General features: G+C 37.1%; 1 long non-coding RNA gene across 1 annotated transcript; it reads right to left on the minus strand.

Annotated features, from left to right (window-relative positions):
- Positions 1 to 2,804: 2,804 nt before the first annotated feature.
- On the minus strand, positions 2,805 to 3,392 carry LOC147521763 (uncharacterized). Its single transcript, XR_015194508.1, has 2 exons — positions 3,224 to 3,392; positions 2,805 to 3,134 (listed from the first exon to the last, which is right to left on the minus strand). It is a non-coding gene; the product is annotated as an uncharacterized LOC147521763 (long non-coding RNA).
- Positions 3,393 to 8,184: the final 4,792 nt, after the last annotated feature.

An 8,184-nucleotide genomic window follows, 5' to 3' on the forward strand; every position in this document is an offset into this window, starting at 1 on the left:
TGATTTTATGCTTAGGTTAGAAGATAATTTGTGGTTAGCCCTTTTAAAGTAATACATTGGAGTGTCAAAGTAAATCCTATTAATTGTCATTTAATATATTGCATCAACTATAGAAAGTCTGTGTAAAATTGTCAAATTAAACAAAACTGTAATAAGGACCTTCAAAACCATAGGCATTATATCTTTGTGCCTTGATTTTATGCTTAGGTTAGAAGATAATTTGTGGTTAGCCCTTTTAAAGTAATACATTGGGGTGTCAAAGTAAATCCTATTAATTGTCATTTAATATATTGCATCAACTATAGAAAGTCTGTGTAAAATTGTCAAATTAAGTGACCGACTTACCAACAAAAAAATTTTGATTTCAGAAGATTTGGAGTGCCTACATGCCATTCTTGCATTTGCCAGCCGATGCCGTGGATGAACTTGCACGTGCACAATACTAGTAAAGTAGTAAAGCATTATTTCTTTGATGAAAGCAATATTTCTTTGATTTTGTACCGTAAATTCAAGCAACTTCAGGTAACTATAATGTAATTTTATTTGTTCGTAACTAACTAGGATGTACATGTAAAATTTTGGAGAGTCTCCGTAAGTCAAAATTGACTATTGACTGGTACAACACGAATGCAACAGCAGCGACGATGACACCAGAGAAAGCATTTTAGACATAACCCAACTGTCAGTGAGAAAGTGCCCAGTGTAATTGATACTATTTTCCACGTGGCGAAATGGGGAGGGGTTTTGATGCTTAGCCAGGATCGTCGCGTTAATAGACTGATGGGAAAGCTCACAGTTGACTAACATTGGCATCAAATAAACCCAGAACATACAAAATAGTACCTGAGAAAAGGGGAATAGAAAAATCAAAAAAAAAAAACCTCCTAAACTCTAGTTGAAAAAAATACAAAAACAATTTGATGCTAACGTTAATATAATCGGCGTATTGACATGTGAAAATATCCTCACCTTTATAGCTCCATTTAAACTAGTATAGATGTAAGGCATCATATTCGGATGGTAATCGAGTGATTTGAAAATCGAGCGATCGACTAAGTTGATTCGGATGGCAATCGAGTGATTTGGAAATCGAATGATCGACTAAGGCCTGATTTGCCACATCAAATCCAAACGATATGGCCACACCGTTTGGAATTAGTCCCAAACGGTGTAAGTCCATACGGTGTGGCCATATTGTTTGGATTTGAACTTGGATAAAAAATGACTTGTCTGTTTTTTTGCCCCTTGACCGGTGTGGCCACACCGTTTGAACTTAGTCCCAAACGATATGGCCACACCGTTTGGAATTAGTCCCAAACGGTGTGGCAATGTCGTTTGGGACTAATCAACGGTGGTCAATGGTCAAAAAAAAAACGCATTAAGTCATTTTTATCCAAGTTCAAATCCAAACGATATGGCCACACCATATGGACTTAGTCCCAAACGGCATGGCCGCACCGTTTGGGACTAATTCCAAACGGTGTGGCCATATCCTTTGGATTTAAACTTGGATAAAAATGAACTTGTCTATTTTTTTTGCCTCTTGACCGGTGTGGCCACACTGTTTGGACTTAGTCCCAAACGACATGGCCACACCGTTTGGGACCTAGTCTAAACGGTGTGGCAATGTCGTTTGGGACTAAAATTTGCCGAACCTCGATTTCTTTTTTTCTTAACTTCCATATTCAACTTCCAACAATTCTAACACTTCCAAATTCAAAACCAAACACATAAAATGGAATCACATAACATCAAATTCAAGTATTTTGAAATAAAATGGAATCGCAAACACATAAAATGGAATCGCTTAACATCAAATTCAAGTATTTTGAAATAAAATGGAATCGCAAACACATAAAATGGAATCGCATAACAAAAGCAACTGGTGATCATTAAGCAATTGTATAATATACAATTTATCTGAGGGCATGTCGGACTTTTATAAATCAACCGTAGTACAAGATCCGGTGTTTTACAAAAAATCCAAAAGAAATGCCTTAAAACCGGACAAGTCGCGCGATCACATGTACCATAATAGCAAAATCCAAAAGAAATGCCTTAAGCCTTTGGAAGGTTGTCCAAAAGCCACTCCCCCCTAAGATCTTCATCATCAAAACTCAAAAAGATTTCACCCATGTTTGGGTTATTTCCAAGGAATGTCATTCCACGCTTAAAATTTTCTTTAGACAACTCGAGACCTTTCAAAGCATCATGAACTTTTTGCATCATGCTAGGAGGTCGCTTCAAATTGTCCGCCATTGCCTTAGCAGCTTCTGCAAGATGTTCGAATGTCTCAGCTATCTTCTCGTCGTTCACATCTATGCGTGGTTTTTTTATCACTCACTGTAAGTCCTCTAGGAAGCTAGCTTCCCTTTAATGACAAATATATTAAAGCGAAATATATACAAAATGGCTAAATCAAGATCATTTACCTGAATATACCTCTCCCATACATCGGCATCAGCCTAAATGTACTTAGTTTGATGGTTAAAGGAGAAGCCACTCTGGGCTAGCAACTGTGTAGGCATCTTTTAATGTCCTTAGCCTAGAGCGCACATTCTTCCATTCCACGTTTTGAGAACTAGAATTGGTTACGACACTTACAACTTGATCTAGAGTATCTGATGAGGTCGTTTGGCCTTTATGCCAAATGATGCGGCTGGGTTGTTTAGAAAAAAAAATTTTCAAAATTCATTTTGTTTTTACAACACTTTCATATTCATCAAATTCCACTTAATTTCATTCAAACATCAAATATCAAACACCCATTCATCAAATTTCATTCAAACATTAAACATCATTCATCCATTCAAACATCCAACATTCATTCAAATATCATATCCATCCATTCATTCGAAGTTAACAAAATTATAAACCCTAAACTGAAACAAATTACATCCATCAAACTAAAACTGACACAAAGTTTCAAATAATCCATCCATCAAACAAATTACAAAGTTACAAATTAAATCCTAAACTGAAACAAATCATGAACTATAGCGCCCACCAATGTACTTGCACCTAGTCAAGTTGTACGCCTGTTCGAAGGAGGACCTTGCTTCCTCTGGTATATCATTCCCAGCCAATTGCAGACCCCTCTCTAGCAAACGACTGGTTTCATCGATGACGTCATTCTGTCGAAAAAAGAAAAATCAAGATAAGTTACCAATCGAATTCAAAAAATCACAGTTAGAGAAACTCAATTAAAAATCACAATACTTACAATCGGTGAACAGTTAGGCAGTGTCTCCAGGGAGGGATGAATAGGAAGAAGCTCAGGGTTCACCAAAACTACATGAGAATTCCTCGCATACCAAGTCATGTAGTTTTGATGACAATCCCATGGATAAGACGAGATAGGTTCTCGGTTGCGGGGTTGGATCACGTGATTCGCCGCGACTCGATAAAAGTGACCCAATATTGGTCCAAACTCACCTCATATCCGCATCCCGCGGTTCTTGTTCTCGATTTGGTATTGGAGGATCTTTTAGGTACAAGTTGCACGTGACCCAACCGACGCGACCACCCTTGCGGCGGTAAAAGCTCGACAATATTGAAAAACATAGCAATCCTCAAAAAATGCAATGTCATCAATCGGGTTTGTATCTCGACATTTTGTAGGGATGCCAAACAACTGAAACAAAATCAAATGTGTCATTAACAACTCCAATGATCAATTACTAAAAAATATATAAACAAACTTAAATACTTACATACATTGAATTTAATACTTACATTGAACTCATTCAAATCATCAATTATCGCCGATAAAGCTGCAAATCATCGTTGTATCGTAATAGTGTGGAGCGACGGGATGTATCTATGAGCGCGGGTGAGACGAGGTAAAGTTGAAGTTTGGAATTTGTCATGAATCTGGGAAAATACTCATAGATCCGCCTAGATATACACAAATAGTTAACATATTGATAGAGTAATAAAATTAACATTAAAAAATAAACTCTAAAATACTCAAGTTTTACCTATATAAGAGTCATATAGCACGTAACCCCTTTCACCTTCGCATACGTGTGGCAACCTCGAGACCTCTATACAAAAACGCCAAAAATTGCGCACCCCATGCATACTCTTCTATCTGTTTGAAGTTTAACAAACCTCCGGATAACATATAGGCACTCCGGTCCCGGACTTGTTAGTAAAAAGCGGCACATCCAAAGAAAAACGGGATAAAAGCTTTTAGCGATCAGTTGAACATCCCGGAAACTTCGAGGCCTTCCTCCACCTTCCTTCCCAGCGTCACATATAGGGCTATCATGAACCTTGTTCGCAAAATGCTTCGGGATGAATTCTAGCCTTACTTTTTGAAGTGAACCTACTAGATTCCATCTACGCTAATCAAATCAAATAAATAGGGAGCCCCGGACCAAGATGTAGGAGATTTATCGATTGTTATAAGTTGACTCAATTGTCCCCTTGCCGCTTTTCCCTAAGCGTGACTCCACAGATTTGGACAACATCGCCCAAAGTCCGCGATCATCTCCCCAACTGGCATATGGAAGGTGTTGGTCTCCGGATGCCATCTCTCCACAAACGCAGAGATCAATAGTGGATCCATATGCTCGTAATAACCTTCTATGAGATCAAACAACTTCGATCCTTCAATTTGCGGCAAAAATCGGAGACCTTTCACATTCATTTTGAAATCCCATTGGGATAACCCGCTAAGTGTGAAACACACTTCAACGCTCTGCGATCCTCCTGAAACAACCGAGCACACATTAGATATATATGAATAGAACCAAAATATTTTGTAAAAGAAAATCAAAGTACACAAGAAAAACAAAATATTACCCTTCTCTCCCCAAACATCGCGGCGACATGCACCGTAGTCATACAACAACTCGACTCATCACGGCCTCCCCCATACACACCTCTTTGAAACTCCAAATCATCATTGGATTTTCTTACGAAATCAATACCGGAGGTGCTTCTTCCCTTTGGTGGTGCGTCTTCTACCACATATTCTTCCACATCATCATTACGCTCATCCTCCTCCTCATCCCTCTCCTCACCCTCCTCCCTCACTCTCCTCACTCTCCTCTTACTACTATACTTTCCCTTTGTCCATATTTACATCTAAACCTACATTAGTATCACTATCTATACTATCTACACTATCTTCACTAGACGAATCAACCTCAGGAACCTCTTTTTCTAAATGGTCCCTACGCTACCGCGATCTTGGATTAAGCCATCCGCCGCTTTATCTTTTTCTTCCAACCGCGTCACCACTAGAGGAACCGCCACCAAACAATTTCTTAACACCCTTGAATGTAGTTTTCGCTACATTTTTCACATTCTTTGATCGAGGACCCATCGCTACAAAGAAAAATAAAACAAGTATTAGTAAACCATATTTAAATAAACAATGTACAAAGAAAACCACTAGAAAAAAGAGATCATCCCAGTCGTAAAACTAATATACTTATAAGCTTGCTATGATAACTCCAAGTATATATGAAGAAATAGAATGAGGCGTTACACTATCCAAATTCTATCGAATTTTGGGCAGAGTTTCCTTTGTTTAGTCAACATTTCGTATACTTAAACCTGTCATAACCTGGAAATCAATAATGACATCCTTCCAACAACCATATGTACATAACACCCTATAAAATATTCAACCCACAATACAATTTCTAGCCGCATAATAGGTGGACGCAAGTAGAAGGAAAAGATAGACTTCCAAAAGAAAAGTTTTTGTTCTTTCAAAACACCATGGTTATATGTCTTGTAACTTGTTAACAATATTAACAGTATTAAGAAAGGACAACCACTACAAGTTACAAGAAACTATTAACAGATGTCAAAGAGTAAATATTATGAATACATTGATCGAACAATTGATTCTTTACTGACATGTGAGATCGAACAACCATATGTACATATAACCTAATTTTTACACAACAGTGAAAATGTATATATATACAAATCGTTTTACGTATGAACCGTCATTTATGTACATCAAGTATTACAACAAAATAACCGGACTCTCTACAACAAAATGAACTTGACTCGTCCCTCGTCAAGCAGCGTAGGAAACCACCCAAAAAAAAATCACCTTGATAACATACATTGAATAAGTTTGATAACCAAAGAAAGAGCTTCTCACCTATAATGCTTTCGCTTCGGTTTTGTTCCCCTGTATCCGGACCTTATGCAAGTACTTCGTAAAAGCGCATGTGATCAAGGTCATTACTCATTAGTCAAGACTTCAAGAACATAAACATTACTCTAAAGGGTTATAAAAAATCACATTTGAACTTTCGGTACAAATTACTAATCGGTATTTAGTTATACTATAAGTTTTCATGTCAAACCGATATACTTTTGTCGAAGTCGTGCGTGAAAAGGTAAAAAATACCAATTTCAGGTATGTCTTTATACAATTCAAATATCTTATGATTTACTTAATCCATAATGTCAATTTGGGAATCCTACATTTTGTGGTTTACATTTAAACACTTTGCACCAATATGATTCGACACTAATATCTCACTTTACACAACACATACAGAACAACAAAGCACGGTTACCGGTCGGATAGTTCAAATGAAGTTCCATACCATCGCGCAAATGGATAGTTCAAATTGACACTCCTAACACATCCAAAACACTTTACCAGATATGCGAAATGAAATGATATGATTCTAACAAGCAAATCGATCATAGGAGATAACTAACAACAATTTTTATTTTATTTTTTATTTTTTTGCTCAAAATAATGTCTTCAGTTTTCAAATTTCACTTGAACTATCACCTTCAACTGACCTTCTTCGATGCCAACTTAGTTACATGATGTTTTTTATATAACTAAACTAGTGATTGCCAAACAAAGAGAAAAATAAAATTTTTACATCGCCTTTATTTTATAATGATACTTGCTACACTAGCAAATGACCTCTTTCACTTTACTATCCAACTGACAAGTTTACAAGAAAATGAATTTTCTAAAGTACAGTTTGACATAGTATATCTTCTCTTTGCTACTTATTTCCTTTTTGTCGACAAGAACTCGTAAGTTTACATGAAATATTATGAGCCTTGTTCTTACTAAGTATAGACTCTGGCTAACATAGTTTAACGTGAGTTAAAGCTCCCCGGCCACCGACTACAAATATCACAAAGAAAAGATTGATGAGAATCATCTCCGAAGAAGGATTATGCCAGAAAAAAAAAAAAAGCCTTCAAGAGTCAGCTGGTGCAATTTGAATACTTTAGGCGATCTAGAAGTCATTGAACTCAAAGCAATGAATTTTTCAGTCATTTGAGCTACGGTGTCACGGATATGACCAAGACTAGTTTCTATACTCAGTCTCTGAAGAAGAATTTCCAGTGTTCCCTTTAAGTTTATAGTGGAAATCTAGTTTTCCACCTATATAAGGAGTTCAGACAATATGCCAATATGCATAGCGTGAAACGCTAGAACTTTGTCTTAGGAAACCTCGCTACCCCAAACCGGATCAAGTAGTCGGGCTCAACCGAAGCTATGTCCAAGACCTATCCTAAAGTCGTTGCGAACCCATGACGCACCCTGGCCCTGGTATTGCACCAAGAAAGTTTCTTGATCTCTCATTCAATACTTTCAAATGCTACACTTGATCTCTCATTCAATACTCTCACAGGGGAAGTTCCTAACTTTGTCGCCATTTGGAGTTAGAAAAACACTTTCGACCATCCTAGTTTATGGCACGTGCTTCATAAGTTATGACTACATGCTTTAAGGTTGTGGTGTTCATTGTAGGGTTGTTAATCATAAGTATGGCTGTACTTGGAAATGAGGTGAGACTCTTTTTTAGAGTTTTGATTAAGTTGTAATGGATTGGGACCTATAGTACAACTTTGATGTAGCTTATTATGGTTATTCTTGTGAACCTCTCACACTCATATTATAGTAAAAATGTTATTTTATTGACCCAAAAAATAAAAGATTTGGAAAAATTGGGTTAGAACCGGAATCCTTATTCTACATCGAAAAGTAAGTTGTAACTTTTCGCAATGCAGCCGATTTATGTGGTGATTTTTGTTATTTAACATGGCGGTATTGAGGTCGCCTCTTTCCTTCTTGGCTATAGCCTCATTTCATCCATTGGAACACCTTTTTAGTGTACTTAGGATTGTTGACGATGAATATTGTTAAATTACGGACCATATCACTATTGGACC

The sequence above is a fragment of the Coptis chinensis genome, chromosome 1, assembly GCF_015680905.1.
Source record: "Coptis chinensis isolate HL-2020 chromosome 1, ASM1568090v1, whole genome shotgun sequence".
In the NCBI taxonomy this organism is placed as follows: domain Eukaryota; kingdom Viridiplantae; phylum Streptophyta; class Magnoliopsida; order Ranunculales; family Ranunculaceae; genus Coptis; species Coptis chinensis.